Here is a 24,887-nt window from a genome sequence, read left to right as displayed (position 1 = left end):
GCTGCAAGAAGCCCAGATCTATGTGCCCCAATATAGAATGTTTTTCCTGGCTAGAGGCCAGCTATAGAATGCATTGCCTCAGCTATGTGCCAGACATAGGATGCTTTCACTGGCTACAAGCCATCTATAGGATATTTGGCCCTGGCCCTGGCTGTTATCTCCAGTGTACAGCTGCAACTTAAAAGATTTCCTGCTCTCAGACCCTTCCCTGGCCTATCAGTCTCCTGCAGCCTAAAACTACCTCCCCTGCCTGAGATCAAATTGCTATTCCTTCTCCCGCAAGCGATTATAGCCTCTCCGATTTGGTGGACAATAAATCTTTCTTCTACATGACTTGTAAGTGTGGTTTTCTATGATGGTGTTTACACTACTATTTGAGTCACATATCCATTTCTGGCTTTTTGCTGGTTACTTAGAAAGTCTCTAAGATTTGTTTGGGCAGGCTGATTTCAAATTGTGATCTTCAGATTTCAGCCTCTTGAGTAGCTAGGATTGTAGATCAGACACAATGAGGCTTAACTAGTTCTTTAATATGAAATGCTAAAGTTTATTTGGATTTTTTTATTAGCCTGTTAGTTGTACAAGGCCGTTTGATATAGACACATCCAGATATGCCTTGCCGTACTCCTCAGATTCACCCCTTCTGTCATTCTAAGCCCCAATCTCAGCTTCATGCTTTTCATACCTTCCTTTCGTGTGTTCACACTTGTCCCTCCCCCAAAACCCACATCCCAGTCAGTGTCTGCCTTATAGCCTGTCAACTTTTGGAGTCTATGTTCACTGTCCAGAGATTTCACTCCAGTAGTTCATTTTAATCAGATTAACCTCTTTCAATTACTTTTTCTCCATTCCTCCTGCCTCCTGTTACATTCCGAGTTCTTATTCATGGAATTACTTTTTTTTTGGTACCGGTCCTGGGGTTTGAACTCAGGATCTGAGTGCTGTCCCAGAGCTCTTTTGCTCAAAGCTAGTGCTCTACCACTTGAGCCTTAGCTCCACTTTCTGCTTTGAATGTTTACTTGGAGATAAGCATCTCATGGACTTTTTCTTCCCAGGCCGGCTTTGAACCACAGATCTCAGCCTCTTAATTACCTAGGATTATGGGCGTGAGCCACCGGTACCTCTTATTCATGAAATTATTTTGTATCCATATTAATGCTCTATCTGCTGAAACTGTTCATCATTGTATTTTGAAATGTAATAACTCAGAATTGCAATGTCCTTGAGGTTTCGTGCTTGCTATTCTCTTTCAGGAGTTTTCTCAACGCTCCTTCTGGACTTCTCCTGTGATCAGGATTACCACCTGATTAGATTGCATTTTTCTCCATTTCCCACCTTAGATTGTGTCTGTGGAAATGGAGATCTCTGTCCCTTCAGTGCCCTTCTACCTCCACAGGCTGGGCTGGCGTCAGGGCCTCAGAAAATGGGTGCCAGGAGACTGAACATTACAGGTACACCTCAGGTGCTGTAAGTTGTTTGCATATTTATTGAGCTACTGCTGTGTGCGAGGGTCAGGGTGACAAGCCTCAAACCCCAGCATTCACAGAACCAGAAGTGAATTGGACAATGCAAAAGTTAATCCTCGAGAGCGGAAGACGCAATGACCATGACCCAGCAGGTGGGAAGCAACCTGTGCGTAGGAGAACATCACAGGACTTCCACGTGACTCACAGTCTTCATAATGCCTCATGGAGCCTGGAAGAGCTCGGCTGTCCTTTGTGGACGGCATTCACAGCAAACGTGGTCCCACCCAGGATGTGCTGAGCCAACCCGCCTGGGCAAAGCTGATGTCACCGAAGGTCTTGAGAGTTCATTGTTATCCATAAGGAGTCTCTTCATTGGTATGGTGGCCTCCGGCCCTGGACCCTCACCAACTTCTTACTAGTCTAACTACAAACTATCAATGCTAACTAACCATACTAACTATACCAACAGGAGTCAGCCATAGTGGCAGGAATAATCACCAAACTAGTGGCCTCCCAGATATCATACTATATCCAGAAATGCCTGCACCATAAGCCAGTGTTCTGGCTCAAGGTCACTAAATAGTCACACATACCTCCTACAGAACCCCTGGGCCCTTGGGGGACAGGCCAGGGCCCAGAGGACTACATTACCTCCCCCTACAAGGAGAAAGTATATGGCTTTATTGAATCTTCCCACTCCCTGGACACACACATGGACAGAGGTAGACGGACTGCTCCATGAGCATTCTTTTGTGCACCTGCAAGAGAACAGCACATACTCAGCTGCTGGAAAACTGGGGGCCTCTACTATTTCTCAGCCACTTTCTTGTGTCCTCTGCCACCTCAGCTGCTCCCAGGACCAAAAAATTTCTCTCTCCCTCCTCCTCCCTGTTCTCCATTTTTCCTCTCCCTCCGTCCGCTATTTGTGTGTGTGTGTGTGTGTGTGTGTGTGTGTGTTTAACTATCTTTATACTATCTTCATGTGCTTCTCCATCCTCAAGGAAGCCAGCCACTCCCACCCTGTTCTCTTGGTGAGGCAGGTTAACGACAGGGACAGAATGCTGACACCCATCCCACCTTCAGTCACACCCTAGGAGAGTTTCTCATCTGTATCCTTTTTAAAGATTAACTGGTGAAGCAGGATAACTTAAGGAAACTGAGGCCTGGTGAAGGCAACTCAGAAATATGGTATTTAGCAACATAGAAGTTCTATCTTCGCTTCAAAGAGAAACAACAAGATGCATTTCTTCCTGAGGGATGCATTTCTCACCCAAGACTTAACTGACAGGATGCACCAAAACTGGGTGTCTCAAGGATAAGGATCTGTTTTATAGCAAGTTACAGTCTTACCTCTGGAAACTCAGAGAATAACACCAGTTATGGTTAGAGCAAACCAGACCCTGTGCCTTTACCCTATAAATATCCTCAACAGCTCAAGGAGCTGTGTGTTTCCTGGTATGAGTTCTCGTTCCCTCTCTCCCTCTCTCCCTCTCCCCCCCCTCCCCCTGCATGTTTGTCTCTCTTGTGTTTGTCTCTGTTACAGTGTGTGTCTGCCCTTCTGTTTTGTCTGTTTTTGTTGTTTGATTGCTTATTTACTCGATAAAGCTCAGCCAAGTTTTCTTACCATTGTGGCTTCTCCATAAATTCTTATTCTGTGATCCAAGTCAAGGACCTAAGTGAAGAGTTTTTATATTTAATAGGAAGCTTCTCGGAACCTCACCTCTACCCTAGTCATAAAGGAACCAAAGTTATTTGGGGGGAGGGAGGAGGATGTTGCAGAGAAGAAAGGTAAAGAGACAGGGGAATTATGTTCTTTGGAATAAATATAAAAAAAGGGCTAGAACTCAAGAGGCTGAAACTGCATAGCAACTAATAAAGCAATTAAGCTTTCCTCCATGTAAATGCTAAGGTTTAGGTCTGGGAATCCTTTAAAAGGGGCCAGCTAGGTGAAAATGCCTTCTCCTTTGAAGTGGTAAAAACTTGGCACACCAAGGCATAGCTGAGAAAGCGCTGAAGTTCACACACTGTTCCTGTTTTGAGTAGGCTCCAAAGCTAGTTTAGCATACTAAGTAATACCCATCTTGCCTTTCAGAACCTTTGCCTGAGCAGTATTGACCTGCTGGAAGACAGGGTCCTCAGGTGGAACCAAGGCAGCAGATAACAGTTGCCATTTTGAGTCTTTAACTCCCATTTCCTGCATAGAAGACAGGAAATGTCTCTCCTTTCCTCTCTTCTTCCCCTCCCCCTTCCCTCTTTTGCTACCCCCCCTTTCTCCCTTCTTTTCCCTCCCCACCCTTCCTCCTTCCCTTCTGTCTCCTTTTGCTACTTTGCATTTGTGTTGTATATATTCTCTTTTGTGTATGTGTTGTGGGGTGCCAGTTCTGGGGTTTGAACTCGGGATTTGGTGCTGTCCTTGAGCTCTTTTGCTCAAAGCTAGTGCTCTACCACTTGAACCACAGCTCACCACTTCTCTTTTTTGGTGGTTACTTGAAAGTAAGAGTCTTATAGACTTTCCTTCCTGGGCTTCAAAGTGACATCACCCAGATCTTCATTGGAGACCTCACATTATCCTTTCAACTCTCTACCTTCCACTTTCTCATGTTGAGCTCCACAGCTTTACGGCAGAGCTACTGGCCCAGCATCCAGCTGCCATTCCATCAGTTTTGGCAGCATGGGGGAGACTGAGCTCAGGACCCCAATTCCAATTTCCAGGTCTTTTCAACAAGTTTTAGGGTACCTCTTTCTTTTAAGATTCTCATTGTCTTTTAAGATTTTCTTGCCAGGCATCAGTGGCTCACACCTGAAATCTTAACTACTCAGAAAGCTGAGATCTGAAGTTCACAGTTCAAAGCCAGCCCAAGACAGGAAAGTCCATAAAATCCTTCTCCCCAATTAGCCATCAAAAAAAAAAAAAAGCTGGAAGAGGGGCTTTTGCTCAAGTGGTAGAGTACCAGCTTTGAGTGAAAAAGCTAAAGATGGTACCTACTCCCTGAGTTCAAGCCCCAGTATTGGCAAACAACAACAAAAGATGGTCTCTTATGTAATGATGACAATAACTGATTCCTAACATGTTGAAAAGAGAACAGGAAACTACAATAGGAATGACAAATAAGGCCTTTACCAAGGATTTCCAAGTTGTTCCAGTGCTGTTGGGCTGGGATCTAGTTGTAGGGCCTTAAAACCACTCAACCTTGTCCCCCACCAAGCCAGGCCTTCCCTCACCTGAAGCTTCACGTCTGAACTCTAGGCAGCTACACACGCCATCATGGGGACAGCAGGCTCATGCTAAGGGTTCTTGATGCATCTATGTCCTCAGAAGCCTCTCCAAGCTCCTAGAACAAGTAGCCAGCTGCATGAGGAAACACGAAGGCTGCAGATTCAAGTCCAACCCCATCATCCCTTTTCTACTCATCCTTCCCCTTTCTGCGTCCACTGTTTCCCCTCCACAGGTAAGCGCCGCCACCTCATCATAGGACATCATAGGATGTCCTACAACAAGAAAGCCATAGCTGGGGCTGCGAGTGTGGCCTAATGCAACAGTGCTTGCCTAGCATGCACAAAGACCGGGGGTCGATTCCTCAGTACCACACACACAGAAAAAGCCGGAAGTGGTGCTGTGGTTCAAGTGGTAGAGCTCTAGCCTTGAGTAAAAAGTGCCCAAGGACAGTGCTCAGGCCCTGAGTTCAAGCCCCAGGACTGGCCAAAAAAGAAAAAAAGAAAGCCATAGCTGCCAGCGAAAGGGATCAAAACTCAAGGTGGATCTGACCCACCTTGAGGAACAATTAGCAATGAAACTAAGAAGCCTAATGGGTATGGGAAGGGCTGAACCTAGGTGCTGGATAAGCTCACCAGAATTTCCCGTCTCTGCTTACTTTGTTCTGTCATCCTCATGAGGACTTTCTCTTGAGTATGACAGCAAAGCACCAACTGTTAACTGAAGCCAACCGATAAGAGAACTTCTCTTCCCTTCCCCCAAGATTCTCAGGCCCATCCTTTGAGATGTCATCAGTTCTTGCCTAGACTTCAGCCAATCCCGTGGTCAGGGAGGATGCTTTCCGCTGATTGGCCAGTCCGGGTCAAGTGAGCCATCTCCATGGTGACTCAGGAGCTGCTCACCATGTTTCTAGTGAGAATGAGTTGGTGCCTGGGCTTGACTAAAAATGGAGTCTGCGGGCCTGGAGTTTGGCCTACTGATACAGTGCTTGCCTAGCATGCATGATGACCCGAGTTCCATCCATTGGTACCACATACATAGAAAAAACTGCAGAAAGTGCTGCTGTGGTTCAAGTGGTAGAGCTCTAGCCTTGAGAAAGCCCATGGACAGTGCTCGGGTCCTGAGTTCAAGGCCCAGGACTCGGCAAAAATAAAAAAGAGTGGAGCCTGAATCTTCTTGTGCCTCACTTCCTGACATGGGTCTTCCCCTGACACCCACTATCTTCTATCTATGAGTCTGCCTCTCTTCCCTCCTCAGCCCCATTTCACCAAGAGCAAAAAAAAAGGACTTTCTGTGCAATGGTAGGGGCTTGGAACATCCTCCCAGCTTCCTACTGTGATCACTGCTATGCACCCTACCACGTGTTCCTCTAATAGACTCACTAAGTGCTGAGTCCAGGGATTGGCAGGAGTGATCCCGTCCTGAAGGAGCTGACCCTAGCAAGCATTGTTCAGAGAAACCTAGAAAATAAATGAAGATGTCTGTATTATATAAAGAATTCAAAATGAGACAACAGGGGAAGAGGACAGCTCTGGTGGGAGTTGTCCTTAGCATAATTATGCTCTCATTCCCTTCCGAACCCTTTCCCTCCCACTTCCTTTCATTCTGTCCAGGTAGGGATGGGCAATCTCTTTTCCTGCCAAAGGCCATTTGAGTAGCTGTAATTCACAGGCCAGACAAAATTAACAGTACAAACAAGTGAGTCTTGTGCTGCCAAAGAGAAGTATACAAGAAGTTTGCATGTGGCCAGACACATGTGGCTCACGCCTATAATCCTAGCTACTCGGGAGGCTGAGATCTGTGGATCATGGTTTGAAGATAGCAAGGGTAGAGGAGTGTGTGAGACTCTTATTTTTTCCAATTATTCAGCAAATATTCAGAAGTATAGCTGTGGCTCAGGTGGTAGAGCACTAGCCAAGAGTAGAAAAAAAGCCAGATCCTTGAGTTTAAGCCCCAGTACCAACACACACACACACACACACACACACACACACACACACACACACACACAGAATGTATATGTTTGTTGCATCATGTGCCAATGATTTCAAGGGCATTAAAATGGCCTGACAAGAGATTTGCCCTATCCCTGCTAAGAAGGGACCTCACCTGACAGGTTTTAAATTCGGAGTGTACCAGGATACTTTCCAAATACTTGTACTCAGTTCCAGAGAGATACAAGAGTCTGATAATCAGAAATTCAACTGAGCCACCCAGAATATTGGTAGGATGGGAAGTTTGGGATACAGCAGCCATCTTGGAAAAGCAGTATTTTGTACCGTTGCTGTAGTCTGGAGCCCTTGGTGGATACAGAGGGCATGGATGGGAGGACATGTTTCCAAGGAGTTTTCTGGCTCTCGGGGGCTCTTAACATTGCTACCTAGAAAATAAGAGAAATTAGTGAATTTGGGTATTGGTAATAAATGTCTGGTAAATTGCTAAAACTCATAGAGGCTGAAATTGGCTTTCATATAAGACTGAAGCAACAGATAAGATAAGGTGACAGGGACATTAGAGAATAGACAGATGATTTTTTTTTTGCCAGTTCTGGGGCTTGAACTCAGGACCTACGCACCGTCATGGGCTTTCTTAAGGCTAGAGCTCTACCACTTAAACCACAGCACACTTAACGGCTTTTTTCTATGTTTGTGGTACCGAGGAATTGAACGAAGGCCTTTGTGTATGCTAGGCAAGCACTCTACCACTAGGCCAAACTCCTAGGCCCAGACAAATGATTTTTTTAAGCCAAAATCAGGAACTAAGGCTGAAAAATCATTACAGCAAAAAGGAACTGAGTGCATCCATTCAAGAATGTTTATGTGGCCGGGTGCAGTGGTACACACCTATAATCCCAGCTGCTCAGGAGGCTGAGATATGCAGAGCAAGATTCGAAGTCAGGACATGCAGGAAAGTCCATGAAATTCTTTTCTCCAATTACCCAGCAGAAAGCCTGATGTGAAAGGCTCTGTTTGGTATCTCTAAACCATTCTCTCTGCAACCACATTGCATTCAACTTGCATTCCAGATTGATGACATGTTTATGACAATGCTTCTGAAACTACTTTTAATGTGAGCTGAGCTACTAAGGACACTGAGAGGTGTGGCAGTGCTACAGGATGTTGAGGCAGGCTAGCAGTGATAGATGACATGAACATGAAAACAAGCCAGAGCCTGGCTGGCACGCATGGCTCACCCCTGGAATCTAGTTACTCAGGAAGCTGAGATCTAAGGATCAAAGCCAACCCCGGCAGAAAGGTCAGTGAGACTCTTACCTCAATTAACCAGCAAAATAAACAAAAACAGAAGTGAGCTCCAGTCTTGAGCAGAAAAGCCAAGAATGTGAGGCCCTGAGTTCAAGCCCTAACACCAGCACGCGCATACACACACACACACACACACACACACACACACACACACACACACGCGCGCCAGAGCTTTAAAAATACATAAATAACCTCTCACCAAGAGACTTTATTTTATACTGTTCTGAGCAAGGCACAGGACTCTAGAAACCCCAAGATTGACACCAACTTAACATTTTGCCCCTTGAGCTTTATTTACCGATGCGGAAAGACGAAATAACTTTTATACCAGAACTGACTCACTTGAGGTGTCTTGTGGTAGACACTCTTACCACCTCTACAGGCTTTTAATGGTAACAGTTCAATGTTTCCCACTCGGTGGTGTGTGTGTGTGTGTGTATACACTCAAGGCCTAGGTGCTGCCTGTTGCTGAGGGATTTATTTTGCTCGAGGCTAGTACTTTACCACTTGTGTCACAGCTCTACTTCTGGTCTTCTGATGGTTAATGGAGGAAAGAAGTTGGGTGTCGTTGGCTCACACTTGTAATCCTAGCTACTCAGGAGGCTGAGAGCTGAAGATTTCGATTCAAAGCCAGCTAAGGCAGGAAAATTTGTGAGATTTTTATCTCCAATGAAACTAAAAACTTGGAAATGATGCTGTGGCTCAAGTGCTAGTACATTAGCATAAAAAAGCTCAGGGACAGCACCCAGGTCCCCAGTTCAAACCCCACGAATGACACTAAAAAATGAGAGAAGAATTCCATGGAGTTTTCTTCCCAGGTTAGCTTTGAACTGCAATCCTCAGATATCTGCTACCTGAGTGGCTAAGATTACAGACATGAGCTACCAGCACCTGGTTAAAATGCTTCTTGATGTATACTGAAGACATTTGGTGGGGGAAGGGGCTGGTCCTGAATCAGCAATAATGGCAGTGCCCAGACATACATCCCAGCCACAGAAGCAGTAGAGAGACCACACACAGCTCAGCAACCAGGCTGGCTCTTAGATACACAGGTGATCTTGGCAGCTTATTTACACTCTGTGCCTCAGTTTTCCTCATAAAAGATTGTTGCAAAAATCAAATGAAAAGCAGGAGTATCCACTGGCACTGGGGATGGTTGATTAATAAATATTAGTAGGTATTCATAATAATATTGATTTAATATTAATACTACCGTTGATAATATTAATACTGTTAATATTAAATAATATTAAGCTGGGTGCTGGTGGCTCACACCTGTAATCCTAGCTACTCAGGAGTCTGAGATCTGAGGATCACCGTTCAAAGCCAGCTCAGAAATGGAAGTCTGTGAGACTCTTCTCTCCAATTAAGCGCCTCCAAATTGGAAGTGGCGCTGTGGCTCAACATGGTAGAGCACTAGCCTTGAACTGAGGAGCTCAAGGACAGAGCCTAGGCCCAGAGTTCTAGCCCCAAGACCAACAATACATAAATAAATAAATAGTACTAAGGTTGTATTAACATACTGCTATACTAATATTTAATTCCATCAATATTTACATATTAATATTGCAATAAGTATATTATCCATTTAAATATAGTATGCAACATAGCATACTATAAATATAAATGATAACCGATTAACCATTAATAGTTATTAATCATTATTATAAGTGATTATTATTAATGTTGTATTATACTAGTTATACAATACTGTTATATTGTTATTTGTTGTTAATAGTTATTAATCCTTACTATAAATGGTTACTATTAATGTTGTATTATATTATTATAGTAATATTATATTAAGTATATAGTTATTCATTGTTAATAGTTAATTATTATAAATGGTTATTAATATTGTGTTATATTAATATTATATTCGTTATATAATATTGATATATTGTTATTCGTTGTTTTAATAGCTATTAATCATTATTATAAATGGTTACTATTAATATTGTATTATATTAATATTAGATTCGTTGTATCATGTTAGTGTTACATTGTTATTCGTTGTTAATAGTTATTGATCATTATTATCAATGGTTACTGTTAATATTGTATATTATTATATTAGTTATATATTAACGTTATAGTTGTTCGTTGTCGTGAATCATGCATCTGAATGGTTATTAATCACTGATAGTAATTGTCTGGGGAGAAGAGGTGTCGGGCCGGCCGTTGGGCGCCACGGTGAACGGGTGGCGCCCTCGGGCCGTTAGGGGGCGCGCGCGCGCCGTCCGAGGACGCGGGAGCAACGGCGGGGCGTGCGGCCGGCCGGGTCCACTCGGGGGCGCGGGGGTCCTAACGCTCGGCTTGTGTTGAAGTGAGGGCGGAGAAGAGGGCGGCTGATGCGCGGTGCCCTCGGCATGGCCTCCAGGCTTTCCCGCCCGTCGAGGGCGCGTACTTTCTTAATCACCGGGCACCTCTCCCCCGAGGGGAAACGCCTCGCCGCCGCCGGGTTGCGCACGACCCTCCACGAGAGGCGTTGAGGGCAGGAGCCCGCTGGAGGGGTCTTGGTTTCAGAGATTTGCACCGCGACCCTCACGGCTGCTGCCCGCCGCCCGGCCAGGCCGGGGCTCCACGCTGCGCCCTGGGCTCCACGCTGCGCCCTGGACTCCGCGCTGCGCCCTGGGCCCGGCGCTGCGCCCTGGGCTCCACGCTGCGCCCTGGGCCCGGCGCACGGGCGCCCCCCGGTGGTGGCGCGCCGCCGTGGCCTCGCCGTTGCGAAGCCAGCCCGGGCCCTTAACTTGCCCGACTACCTTTCTGTTCATCTCTCCTTCGCCAATCCTCTCTCCCCGCCGAGCATGCTGGAGCCGAGCCGGTGCGCTGGGGACTGTTCCGTGTCGTCGCCGCAGAAGTCACGGTGGGGAGGGAGCGGGGGACGCGGGGAGCGGGGCGCTGATTCTCCTCCAGCAGGAAACATCCTCGCAGGTATGGGCTCCCCCGACAGCAGGCTGGGGGAGGGGCGGGGGCCGCGCGCTCCGGGCACTTGCCCCACTCCGGGAACATGACCCTAGTCCGAGGGACACCCCCCCCCCCCGACCCCGTAATTCACCCAAGCTAAGAGGACCAAAATCCCATCGGCTCCTCCCCAACCCTTCCTTAAAGACTTAGGTGGTGCATTTCTTGCAGCTTGCCCTGTCTGCCCCTTTGGGACTATTTTTTTTTTTTAAGTGTGTTTCAATTCAGTATTCTTAAATATGAAATACCAAGGCATTAATCACTTTCTTCTGTAACCGAAAATAGGCACTGCCAAAGTTGTGGAAGGACAGACATGGCCACCCTGCCTGCTGGGCAAGTCTTTCTGCAATATCAATTTTACAGCAAGACATGGGAATAAAGGAAGTTATTTTGAAGGTAAGCAATTTAGAATGTTACATAAAGGAAAGGGTAAAAAAAAAAAAAATTCTAGGTCACGAATAACCGCTAAGGGTCCCGTGCCCCAAATGGCCAGAAATTCACAGAAAAACACTTTTTTCTTTTATTCATCTTTCTTTCTCTGGCTCACTGGGCATGGCTGGTGCTCTATCACTTGAGCCAGGCCAGCAACCCAGCTTTTTGCTAGTTGAGGATGAAATCTTGAGGACTTTTATGTCCAGGCCGGCTTTTAAAGCAAGATTCACAAGTGTGAGCCCTTGGTGGTTGGCTATTTCTCCTTATTTTAATAGGAAAAAAAAATATAAAATATAAAAAGGTGATCAGAACTGGGTGCTCATGGGTATTTAAACTTTATTCAAATCGCTTTTAATTTGCCACATAGTTCTTCCTTATCACTATTACTACTATAGGAACCTGTTGCCTGAACTGGGGCAAGATTACATCTGTCCTAAGAATAAGACAGATGTCTGTTCTTCAGCAATGAGTAATTCCTTGAAGTCCTTGCAGCTACAGCCCATGACAGCTCAGGTAGGCACTGGGAGGGGAGGGCAGAGGGCACAGACCCCAGCACACCTGTATGAGGTACACCCAACATCATTCTGAGGCAGTTTCCCCCAGAAAATTATTTAAAATGGAAATGGATTCACTTCAGGGCTCTGGCACACAGTGTATCAAGCAATTGTTGTTTCTTTTGACTGGGGACAAAAAAAAACAGGGCCAAAAGCATCCAAGAGGATAAAGTATCATTATAGACTTAGGAAGTAGCTAAGAAACAAACCTGTATTCTTTTCAAAAGACAAACCCCATATCTGCCCAGTGTAGTATCTTTTCAAAACTTCAATCTCACTAATGTCCTGTCCTTAATTCAAACCTTCTCATTGGCCCAGAAGGACCCACTCTAGATCTACTGTTTCCATGTTCTAGAAAAAAAAACTGGAAATTAGTAATGTAATTGCTGGTGACAGGGATACTTATCTGGGAAAAGTTTAAACTGAATTCCCTAGCTTAGTCTGGGGGGTATAAATAGCCTTTGCTGAGGACTGCTAATTTGAGGCTCTTTGCTCCACCTTCTGTGTGGTAGGGCCCTCCACTGTCATTACTGTAGAACTAAAATATTCCCAAAGAAAGTGACAGTAGCCTCCCCACCTCAGCCCTGCACACTGATAGCATGAAGAGGAAAACACAGGTGCAAAGCAAAATGGGTATTTGTGGCTAAAGAGGAATTGGAGACAAGCTCAGATCTATAATCCTAGCTACTCAGGAAGCTGAGATCAAGAGGATCATGGTTCAAAGCCAGCCCAAAGCCAAAAAGAAAAAAAAGTCTGACAGCCTCCCATTTGCCATATAACCAAAACAAAAAACACAAAGCTGGAGGTGTGGCTCAGCGGTGACAAGGTCAAAGTCCTGAGTTCAAATCCCAGTACCACCAAAAGAAAAATGAAAAAGTGGCAACTCCATTCTATATTCCCTTCAGGCACCATCAAATGACAGCTACAAAATCAGCAGTCACCTCAGCCCTGCTCTCTCAATGAAAGCATCTCAAAATAAGATGTGATGCATGCCTATTAATTTTACATGGTGTGTGTACATTTCTACAGAGCCATCTCGCTTCCTGCACAAACAGAAGAAAAGAGACGAGGCTGGAAGAGTCTGCAGCTTCCTGGTCCATGACGCTCCTCTTGTCCTCCAGGCTGCTTCCAGGCCACCTTAAAAATCACCGATTATTCTGGACCCTGTGCTTCAGAATGTCGTGGATCTGCTGTTTCAAAGCCTCTTAATCTGAACCCTGTCTGATGAGGGCCCCAGGGGTTTGCTTGCTTCTGTTCTCTCTCACTTGGGGGCCAGATGAGCTGTGCTGGGCCATTTGCTTATGACTTGGCTCCCACTAGCTCCATTTCCTGGCCGCCTCCCCTAAAAGTCAGGGTCATGTGGGGTTCCATGAAACCTGTATGAACCACAAGTGATATAGTCTTGCCTTGGTTAGTCTCTGTTACTTTGACCTGCAAGCCAGGTCTTTCTGGCCAGCCTCAACTCCAGCTTTATCAGTTGGTAAAGTTCCCCTGGGGGAGCCTGTGGCAGAGGGGAATCATGGAAAGGCCCATCTACCTGTGACTTCTGCCCTGGGTAAGTAACCAGGACAGCAGATTGCCCAGAGGCCCCAGTTCCTAGGAGAATATGCTTCTCTGTGTCTTCACCAGGGTTTTGGTGAGGGGAGGGAAGGCCACTGGGCCACACAATAGGAAGGGACAGGACTCTACACTGTGGGTGAGATGGTTTTCCTGACTGGAGATGAGAGTCGGGTCGGGGAGGGACACGGCTGTGTGAGTGGCCTTCTGCTATGACTTTTTGTCTCCCTGTGGAAATTGCTTCCTTTAGAAAGAGCAGAAATTAAAGGTAGAGTGACAGGCTCACCAACCTGCCATCGCTCTGGGTTAGCAGAGTGCCTGCTAGATGGGGTGGGCTGTGGCTATGAGGCTGGGAGACCACGCTTGAGTTTTCTGTAGGCTAGGATCCGGCTGGTAGGCGCCATCTTGTATTTCTGGCCCATCAATGGGTCCTGAATCTTGTTCCATGTGTCGCCCTTGGATAACATGAATTCAGTCTGTCAGGGACCCAGGTACTTAGGGATTTGCACTCTCTATACGTTAACTCCTCCCAGCTCCTATCACTCGGTGAGTCCTTACAGAGGCCTCTCACAAGCCTGCCTTGCATCCTGGCAGCTCCTGAAGAACCCTGTCCCCTCCAAAGGCCTCCTCTGGAGAACAACTCTGGGATCCCACAGCGACTGGTCATTTGAGTCCCAAGGATTTTTCTGAGGTTTTCTGCTAGTAGCCACCAGGAAACCTGTTGCTGACCTTGATGTTCAAGTTGGCACCCCATACCAGGTGTTCTCGTCTTAGGTCCCAGTGGGCAAGCCCCTTCTCACATACACTGCCCAGCAGAGATCATTTATCCAAGTGTTCCTCTAGCCTCTTTCTCTCCCATGTGGCCAAAAGTCCATACATAATGGAACCTTTCCTCTCCCTGGCCACAATTGGTGGGCCACGTAAGTGGTCTCAGATGGTTTTATGACACTTGAGTGTCTCCTGAGGAGCTTTGTGCTTTGAAATTTCATGGAGTCATCTCCAGGAACTGGAGGAGCTCTGTTGTCTTCAGGACTTTCACGGCCACTAGATGCCAAGCCAGTTGTACACTCTCAGAAGGTCTAAACAGGACCTGGGCTCTTAACAATAGTCTCCACTGGCAGAGGACAATACTAACCAATACGAAGGAAGAACAAAGAAGAAAAGAATCTGGCTTAGGGCCACACAGCCTTCGATCACCAAAAGCCAGCTTCCTGGGCAAGCTAGGGACCACAGTGGGCCCGTGGAATTGTCTGCCGAGGGCCTTCTTAATACTGGCCTATTATGGTTGGGCATAATTCACAGTGCATTTGTCACATTGGGCCAAGAGTTTGCATTCTGTAAGGGGGAGGAGGACTCCAAAGAGCTATTTGTTTATATAGACCCAACATTTACCTTTCTATAGGCATGAAAACCTATAGGATGTTTCGGTTGTCATTTTTAATTAGGAAGTTTGTAGCAACTTTTGTTGTTCCTGAGGTATGCACGTGTAGAATAATTCTTGGTTTCTTCAAACTCTGATAGGTCTTAGCACACAATGTCGATCAAGACTTTCTACTTGACTCAGCTTTAGTCAGGCTCCTCTCAGCCCTCTCTGGTCCTTACATAATGGAACCTTTCCTCTCCCTGGCCACAATTGGCAGACCATGTAAGTTGTCTCAGACATCCTTCAGTGACAGGTCGAAAACTTTGCCATGTTGGATTAGAAAGAAACCCCCATCCTCCCTATCTGGTGATCTCAATCAGATTCTTCATCTGTTCCCTTTCAACTTGAGTTCTATAGGAGCTGTTTAATCAGAATCCCCTTCATTCCTGATATTTCCTCTTTAGTAATTTGCCATCCACCATCCCAACCCTAATCTTTGGTCCCTGTTGTGTTTCAAATGGAGCCCAGCTCTATACAGAGTTGTCTCTTCCCTATTGCAACAGTTCCTGAACAAAACCAGTCTTCATGGTAAACTTCCCTCCGAGTGTCCCTCTCTGGGTTTTCTTTGTAAGACAATAACTCTGTGGCCTGAGATTCCATAAGGTCTGTTGTTAATGTCTATACAGCCAAGAGGTGTCAAGAGTCCCCGAAGTGAAATCCTTTCTTCCATAAACTGGAGGCCTCACTGGGTTCACTTAGAGTCTCTCTTGCTTTGCATCAACCATCAGAGATGCTCTTAGAGATAAGAGTCAAAGAATCTCCTCCTCCTCTGATTCATCTCCCCCCCCCCCCAATGAAGGTCTGAGTTTTGGGCACACTTTGTTGCCTCCCTGAAGACCTTAACCCTTCTTCACAAGAATGTCTTACTGACAATAGATTTCCTCACTTTTTGCTTGTTTGAGAGATCCTATTTTTCCTTTATCAACGTAAAGATTCCTAGGTTTTTTTCTTCCTTGCATGAATTTTGAGGACAAATCTGATGTCATTTCTACCCTTATCCTTCCACATGGAAGCCCCTGCAGGCTTCTTTCCACATTTTCTATGTCTTTGGTTTTTCTGCAGTATGACTATGATCATGCTTTACTGGAAGAATTTTGTTTTGTGTTCTTTTGTATTTGCCTGCTCACCATCCCTTGGAGATTCCTGGGTGTATAGTTTGGGATTTTAGCATTAACTTTGAGAAATTCTCATCCATTGCCGCCATTACTTGAAGAATCTTTTCCTTTTCCAAAGTCTGTCTTCTTTTGGTATTCCCGTTACAGATAAGTTATTCCTTTAACCATTGTTTCACAGCACTTGGAGCTTTTGTTTCATTTTTTTCTCTTCTTGCTTTTCAGATTGGGCAGTCTTTTGATGTGTCTTCAAGCTCATTGAATTTTTTTTTCTCAGCCATTTCCAGTCTACTGATGAGCCCATAAAAGACAATCTATTTCTGTTACAATGCTTTTGGTTTCCAGTATTTGCTTTTGTTACTTTTTTTGAGCTTCCATTTCACAACTCCTATTACCTCTCTGTCATCTGCTCATTTCATTATGAGCACTTAGCATATTAATCATAGTTATTTTTAATTTCCTGCACACCAATTCCAAAGTTCCTCCCTATCTGAGTGTAGTTCTGATGCGTGCTCTGTTTCTTCAGGCTAGATTTTTCTTTCTCTTCAGCATGCGTTGTAACTTGTTACTGAGCGCAAAATGGGCACTTGGGTAAAAGGACCTGAGGGAAACAGGCCTGACGAGTGAGGCTCGCTTTGTCTAGGAGTTACGCTTCACTATGTGCCTAAATCTAGGTGTCAGACGCTGACTCTGGTGTCGTTTTATCTTTTCCTCTTCTCCTAGAGGACTTCTGCAATTAAGGTCCGGGGCTCATAATTGGTGTCACTATGGGAAGTGTAGAAGAGATATGAGTGCTATGGTGTGGGGCTAAGATGTGGAAGGAGGGGAAGTGTTCGAGAGCCTTCTCAGGCATATAGTGGATCTTTGTCCCAAGGCTGTGGCCTTCACAGATAATCCTCAGACATCTCTGAGATGGGGGGGCTCGAGGGGTGTTGAGCTGGGTATTTGCCATCCCTAAACTTTGGGGAGACTCAAGGTGGCCAAGTTCTTGTGAAATAGTTTTATTTAGGAAAAGCTCTTGTTAAGGAGAGGCGAATGCTCCAGGCATACTTCGAGTGTTGGGTTTTTTTCCCCTTCCCCTGGTGGGAAGTGGGGAGTGTTCCCTGGCACCTATCTGCATGTGGGGATATGGTATGCTCTCCTGGTGCGGGGGTACATCCTCTGAAACGGGAGGCCTCAGAAGAGTGGGATCCCTTAAGTTTGAACTTCCAAACTTGAGCCTCCTCTCATGATACATCATTTCCCTTTTAAGTCTTTCAACTCTAGTATTGGCTCCAGGGGCTCGCTTCTGCTCCTAGACTTCTGCTCTGGGTAAGCTGGGACTCTTACGTGTCCACCTGGCTCCCCTATGTTGGGGACACAGTGCTTGGCTTTATGACCTCTGCTCTCAAAGGAGTGTACGAAGTTGCTAATGTTCAGTTAGCTGAGCTTTGTTCATGTAGAGGACAAGAGGCACAACTTCCAAGCTGGAAATGGGAAATCTCATTGTGTTTTTTCCCCCATGGTATTTTTCCTTTAGCAAATAATGATGCTTTACAAGATTGTATTCATGTGTAGTGCATGGGCCTGCATTTCTGATATTTCAGAAATGAACTAACCCAATGGCTATAGGGTATGCTTATTTTCTATATCTTATTTAGTATCAGATACACTTTTTTCTACAATGTAATTTATTTCAGAAACTACCCCCAGTGTCACGAAATGGTATACATAACTTGAATTCTTGCACATCATTGATGTGAGTATAAACATAGAAGTTTATTCTGAATCAGTGGGGTCATGTCACACCTATTCTGTATAACAGGAAAAGACAGTTCTCATTGTTTCTCCTCCTTGCCAATACTTGGTACTGTCAGTCTTTTTAATTTTAGCCATTCTGAAAGATACATGAGTATTAAGTGAATACAGTTAGACGTTTTCTTTTGTGACTTTTATATTCAAGTCTTCTCTCCATATTGCTAATAAATTGTATCTGCTATTGATTTATAGCAATTTTTTACATGTTGGGAACATGAGCCCTTTTTCAGCTATATGTTTTGTATAAATCTCTTCCCCCTCTTCAACACACCATTTGAATTTCTTAATAGAAATTCTTTATGGGCTGGGAGTTTGGTCTAGTGGTAGAGTGTTTGCCTAGAATGCACGAAGACCTGGATTTGATTCCTCAGTACCACATACATAGAAAAAAGCTGGAATTGGTGCTGTGGCTCAAGTGGCAGACCAGTAGCCTTGAGAAAAAAAGCCCAAGGACAGTGCTCAGGCCTGAGTTCAAACCCCAGGACTGGCAAAAAAAAAAATTGTTATTTAAAAGAAGTCTAATTTTTATCAACCTCTTACTTTAAAAGTATGGCATTTTTTGATCTGTTTAAGAAATTGGTCACTATTTAAGACCATAAAAAAAACCTCACATTTTTCCTATGAAAGTATTTTGTTTTTAATTACAGCCTTTCCAGAACTGGTTTGAGTGAACTGGCATAAAATACATTTGAGCATGTTTTTTATGCATGGTTCTCTAGTAACCTAGCACAGCTGAATAGTTAAAACTAGTATGTGGGTAATTTAGTGGTTAAGTATCATCTGTGTACGTCTATTCTAGGGCTTTGATTTTTTTCCTATTTTCTCTTCAATATTCATTTTAATATTGCTATCATAGTTCTGTAGCTATATATTGTCTTTATATCTGTGGAGTTGTCTCTCTGATGTCATTATTCAGAATGTGCTCTCAGCTAAGAGTTTTTAGTTGGAAATTAAAAGAGACTTGTTACCATCACCAAACAACACTTCTTGGGGGGGTAAGGTGATTTTTGATGGATGGATGGATGGATGGATGGAGCTCTGATCCAGAAATAAAGTGTGACGAGGTTTTCAAAACCCCAGAAATCTCTGAATATAGTCTCAGTGATTCCCCAGTGTCTAAAATATATGCTTAAAGTGCTGTATTTTAGATGATGTAACAATTTGGGGATAAACTTTTGGGATAAAAGGTCATATTTTAGATGACCTGTTCAAAAGTAATGAGTCGTGTTATTATTCTCCAACTACAATAAGGAAAGCCAGCATGATTATAAATGTTTTGATATTTCCATATCAAGAGCCATGGATTTACTAGAAACCCGTCTCATTTCTCCAACATATGAAATTGCATTCCTAGATGATTGCTTTGTTTTTAGTATTGTACTTTTATCTGAATAAGCTGTTGAAACTTTAATCATTGCTATTCTCTTTCACTATGTGTGTAGAATAAAAATGAATGTTTTGTGGAAACCTATGCCTGTCTTACAAATCTTTTTAATTTTTTTTCATCATGAATGTCCTGAGATTGAATCAAACAGCCATTGCATCAAGGCAGACATGAAGCTAGGCAGACATTTCCTGTATCTATGGAACAGGTGAGGTCACAGGCTGAACCCCCCACCATACAAGCATCTTTCTTCAGTAGAATTGTTCTTCAGCTTCTCCACCCCTCACCTCTCACTCCCCACAATAGGTGCTATTTGGGGATCACAATTCTGCTTCAATAAGGGCAGAGTGGCAGAAGAGAAGATCTACTTAGAGAAATACTAATGGCTAAGGTATGGAATATACAGGGAAGAAGTCCAATGGTGTAGCACCTTTGAATAACCTACAGTCTGACAAATGAACATCAGGAAGCCGAAATTTGAGATTTCAGGAAAAGTTGAGGTCAAGGAGAGGCAGGTGAATGAATGAAGGGAGGAAGACTAGGAGAATGCAGTCCTACTATTCAATGTATATAGGTGAATATTGAACTGGGAAAATTGCGATGGGTGTGTCTGAGAGAAAGAATAACGAAAGGGGCCGGGAGTTTGGCCTGGTGGTAGAGTGCTTGCCTAGCATGCACGAAGACCAGGGTTCGATTCCTCGGTACCATATACCTAGCAAAAAGCCGGAAGTGGTGCTGAGGCTCAAGTGGTAGAGTGCTAGCCTTGAGAAAATCCAAGGAAGTGCTCACACCCTGAGCGCAAGCCCAGGACTGGCAAAAAAACAAAAAAAGAAAGGGGTAACATTGATCAAGATGCATTGCATTTGTCAGTTGACATATGCAACTGAAAATCCTTTGTACAACTGCTTAAAGATATATATATATATATTATATATATATATTATGTAATTTTACCTCACTGAAGAAGTAAACTGGCTTGAAAATAAAAGCAGACCCAGGTCCCATTTTAAATAAAATTAAAGTGGTGGTTACTATGCCTGCAATCCTAGCTACTTAGAAGGCTGAGATCTGAGGACTGGGATGTGAAGACAGCCCAGGCAGCAGGCTGGAAAGTCTGTGAGACTTTTTTATTTCCAATGAACCACCAAAGGCCAGAGGTGGAGCTGTTGCTCAAGTAGTAGAGCATCTGCCTGGAGGGAAAAAAAAAAAACAAAAACCTAAGAGACAATGCTCAGGCCTCACCCCAGTGCACACCTACACCCACATACACTCAAACTAAGTTCTCTGAACTAGGGCTACTCCATTTTGGTTTTCTTCCTTTGGGCTTCGTTGTGGTTTGTGAAGTGTCTTGATCATGAGCTCAGGTGAGACTGTACACTATGAGAATGGAGACCACTTTGGTTGGAGAAGATTGACTACCATCTCCCAGAATCCCCTGCTGTGACTCGACTGCAGGAATGTGCTTTCCTGAGGGGAGAACAGATGGAAATATGTATCCCCACCTTCAGATACTCAGACTTGGGGGGGAGTGTTAATGGAATGGTGTTCAGGGTACTGCTGTGCACAGCAGTGAGTCTTCTGCAGGAAGAGTGAGCCAAAGCTGGAGGGTGGCAGGCTTTTTCATGCTGGCCTAGGGTGTGTGACCCAGATGAGCACTGACTAGGGGAATAAGGTGTGTGTGCACAGGAATGCATGTGTGCATGTGCTGAGGCTTGAATTCATGGCCTTCCATTCTCACTTAGCTTTTCCACTCAAGGCTGACACCCTACCACTCAAGCCATACCTCCACATATGGCCTTTTGCTGGTTAACTGGCAATGAGAGTCTCTGGTACTTGTTTACCCAGGCTGGCTTTGAATCAGGATCCCTCACACTCAGCCTCCTGAGTAGCTAGGATTTCAGGTGGGAGAGAAGAACCTCTCTGAGCCTGGCACCTGTGGCTTTATGCCTATAATCCTAGCTACTCAGGAGGCTGAGATTTGAGGATCACAGTTTGAAGCTAGTAGAAAAGACTGGGGCAGAAAAATTCACATGATTGTTATCTCCAATTAACCACTTGAGTCTTAAGTGGTGCTATGGCTCAAGTGGTAGAGTGCTAACCTTGAGCATGAAGAGACTCAGGGACAACACCCAAGCCTAAGCTCAAGCCCCCTACAGTCAACAAATTCACTAGTTCATCTGTTTGGGCTAGCTTAGAACTATGATGCTCAGTTTTCAGCCTTCTCAGTAGCAAAGACTACAGGCATGAACCACCAGGGCCTGGCACTCCAAATTTTTCTTGCTAGTCCTGAAACTTGAAATCAGGGCCTGAGCACTGTCCTTGGTCTTTCTCAAGGCTAGAGCTCTACCACTTAAACCACAGCACCACTTCCGGCTTTTTCTATGTATGTGGTACTGAGGAATCGAACCCGGGTCTTTGTGCATGCTAGGCAAGCACTCTATCACTAGACCAAACTCCCAGCCCTCCAAAATTTTAAGTACTCTATTTGAGCTAAATTTATTTTTCTCCTCAAAAAATACTAATTAAAAATGTATCTCGGGGCTGGGAGTTTGGTCTAATGGTAAAAGAGCGTGCCTAGCATGCATGAAGACCTGTGTTCGATTCCTCAGTACCATATACATAGAAAAAAGCCGGAAGTGGTGCTGAGGCTCAAGTGGTAGAGCCCTAGCCTTGAGAAAGTCCAAGGACAGTGCTCAGGCCCTGATCTCAAGCCCAGAACTGGCAAAAAAATAAATAAATAAATAAAAATTTAAAAAAATGTATTCCCGCTGGGCACAGTGGCACACGCCTGTATAATCCTAGCTACTCAGAAGGCTGAGATCTGAGGGTCAAAGTTCAAAGCCAGCCCAGGCACAAAAGGACCAGAGACTCCTATCTCCAATTAACCTCTAGAAAATGGGAAGTGGGGCTTGGCTTGAGGGTAGGTCGGTAGCCTTGAGCTGAACAGCTCAGGGACAACACCCAGGCCAAATTCAAGTCCCATGACCCCCCCCACACACACACACACAAAAATGTGTCTCTAAGCTGGGTGTCAGTGGCTCCTGCCTATAATCCTGGCTACTCAGGAGGCTGAGATCTGAGGACTGCAGTTCAAAGCCAACCCAGGCCCAAAAGACCATGAGACTTACCTCCAATTAACCACTGGAAAACAAGTGGCACTGTGGCTCCAGGAATAGAGTCTTGAGTTGAAGAGCTCAGGGACAACGCCCAGGCCCAGAGTTCAAGTCCCACGACTGACCCTGCCCCCCCCCAAAAGTTTATCTTCAGCCTAAAGTGGGGAGGGAGGAACACAGAAGGAGAGAGAGAGAGGAAGGGAAGAAGGAAGACAGGGAAGAAAAAAAGCTCAGCTCTTCCTTTATTCTTTTTACAAGGGAGGAAACAGCCATACATCATAGACGTTGTTGCCCTCGATGGGATGAGGGTGACAGTTTATAAGAATTTAAGATGTAAAAGAAATGGACTGCTGACGATTGGGGTTTCAGTCCCGCAAGCTGCTCCAGGAAGCTGCTGAGGTGGTAAGTTTCCCAATGTTTTTGCCAAGGTGGTTGTTTGTCAGCTTGTACAGTCCTTTCCAGGAATACATTGTCAAAACAGGCGGGGTTCTGCTTGAGTTCAGAAGAACAATTTCTTCCAAACAAAATTTTAAAAAAAGACTTCCTGACAGGCAAAATGGAGTCCTCTACAAGATGGAGTGGGTTAGGCTAAATTGAGTTGGAGACCTTACAATTCAGTCGCAAAATTCAAAACAACTCATTAATAAGAGATGGATTCTTTCTACTGCATCTCCACCTGGAAGCTTGATTTTGTCTGTTACTAAAAAGACTTAAGCCAGGCATTGGTGGCTCATGCCTGTAACCCTTCTCAGGAAGCTGAGATCTGAGGATCGGGGTTCAAAGCCAGCCTGGGAATAAAAGTTCCTGTGAGACTCTATCCCTAATTAACCACTCAAAAACTGGAACTGGAGCTGTGGCTCAAAGTGGTAAAGTGCTAGTTTTGAGCAACAGAGCTCAGAGACAGCTCCCAGGCCCTCAGTTCAAGCCCCACAACTGAGAGAGAGGGTGGAGGAGAGGGAGAGACAGAGACTTAAAGCTTCAGTCTTAATGCTATGCTTCTTTCATTAAGGCCTTCATAACAATATTTATTTTTGGCCAGTCCTGGGGCTTGATCTCGGGCTGAGCGCTGTCCTTGGGCTTTCTCAAGACTAGAGCTCTACCACTTGAGCCACAGCACCATTTCCGGGTTTTTCTATGTATATGTGGTACCAAGGAATCGAACGTGGGTCTTGGTACATGCTAGGCAAGCACTCTACCACTAGGCCAAACTCCCGGCCCAAGTCCCAGAGATTCTTATCTCCAAGTACCCACCAAAAAGTCAGAAGTGGAGCTGTGGCTCAACTAGTAGAGCACCAGCCTTGAGTTGGAAAGCTAAAGGAAAGAGGGAGGGAGGGTAAGTCCAGGACAGCTGCCCATGTGTGAGTCTCCACAATGCAGTGGCTGAGAGGCAGTGGCTTTTTTTGTCATTGTTGGTTGAACTTGAGGCCTGGGTGCTGTCCATGAACTTTTCTGCTCAAGTCTAACAATCTACCACTTTGAGCCACAGTTCCATAGTTAATTACTAAGAGTCTCATTGATTGACTGGGCTGGCTTTGATCCTCAGTCCTCAGAGCTCATCCTCTTGTGCAGCTACAATTATAGGTGTGAGCCACAAGTGCCAGGCTGGAGGTTGGCTTTTCAACCCAAGGGATGGAGGACCCTGCCCTAGAATTTGAAAACAGACTCACAACTTGCTACTCCTCTCAGTCCCCTCACAGATTCCCAAAACAATGGCAGTAGACAAAGTCTGGTGTGGAAATGGGGGCTAAAAGCGATTTCCTCCATCTGCAGAAAGGCACCTCCCACTTTTTGCTGGCGGTCTCAGGCTGCATCACCTCTCCTTGCTCTGTGCTATCCCATCATAGCTCCAAGTAGCCTGGGTCTCTCTTCCCCAACAGGACTCCAAGGACAGCCGTGGCCACTTACAGATGTTAGGTCCAAACCTTCCTCACAGTCCAGCCTGATGAAGAAAACTATGTTCTTTTTCTGTTATTTCTATTGAGGATTGAACTCGGGGCCCGGATGCTGTCTCAGAGCTTTTTGCTCAAGGCTAGCACTCTATCGCTTGAGCCACAGCTCCACTTTTGACTTATTTTGGTGGTTAATTAGAGATAAGAGTCTCGTGGACTTTTCCTGACCAGACTGGCTTTGAACCGTGATCCTCAGATCTCAGTCTCCTGGGTAACTAGGATTATAGACATAAACACCTGTGCTGGCCTGAGTGTTTTTATGGGTCACCAGGTGTTGCATGGCTTTTAAGTACACCCAGGGTTGAGTCTGCAGAAAGTCTTGAGACTGTATTCCCAACTGGATGAGTCCAGGGGCAATCAGTATTGGTGACACACAGGTGCAAAGTGGCTCAAAGCTAATGAAAAATATGAAATCTCCCCATAATGATGAGAAATATGAAATCTCTCCATAATGTAATAGTAACCAATAGTAACCACACAACACAAACATAATCCAAAGTCTTAAAAGAATGGCCTTTAGAATAGTGCAAGTAGCTGCAGTTTATACAATGGGCTGAAGAACAGCCAACAGGATGTGCAGTTTGAGTTGGTTCGAGTCAGTGAAACTGTATACCTTATGAACCTGAATAAGAGGAGGAAATTCCAGGGATAAAACAATT

At 44.9% G+C, this 24,887-nt stretch overlaps 2 long non-coding RNA genes across 3 annotated transcripts; one reads left to right on the top strand and one right to left on the bottom strand.

Annotated features, from left to right (window-relative positions):
* Positions 1-2,132: 2,132 nt before the first annotated feature.
* On the bottom strand, positions 2,133-5,684 carry LOC150045330 (uncharacterized). Of its 2 annotated transcripts, none has more exons than XR_016533004.1 (4): positions 5,339-5,684; positions 4,689-4,815; positions 3,091-3,138; positions 2,133-2,224 (listed from the first exon to the last, which is right to left on the bottom strand). It is a non-coding gene; the product is annotated as an uncharacterized LOC150045330 (long non-coding RNA). The 2 variants fall into 2 exon arrangements; XR_016533005.1 differs by having other exon boundaries at positions 4,689-4,798; positions 5,339-5,682.
* A 5,160-nt stretch (positions 5,685-10,844) lies between these two features.
* LOC150045329 (uncharacterized) lies at positions 10,845-13,802 on the top strand. The gene is made up of 4 exons (XR_016532954.1): positions 10,845-10,877; positions 11,193-11,303; positions 11,735-11,852; positions 12,923-13,802. It is a non-coding gene; the product is annotated as an uncharacterized LOC150045329 (long non-coding RNA).
* The last annotated feature ends 11,085 nt before the right edge of the window (positions 13,803-24,887 follow it).

This window comes from Megascapheus bottae, chromosome 28, assembly GCF_031878675.1.
Source record: "Megascapheus bottae isolate mThoBot1 chromosome 28, mThoBot2.hap1, whole genome shotgun sequence".
Classification (NCBI taxonomy): domain Eukaryota; kingdom Metazoa; phylum Chordata; class Mammalia; order Rodentia; family Geomyidae; genus Megascapheus; species Megascapheus bottae.
Note: the sequence above shows the minus strand (reverse complement) of the source record. Positions and strands in the feature narration are given on the sequence as shown.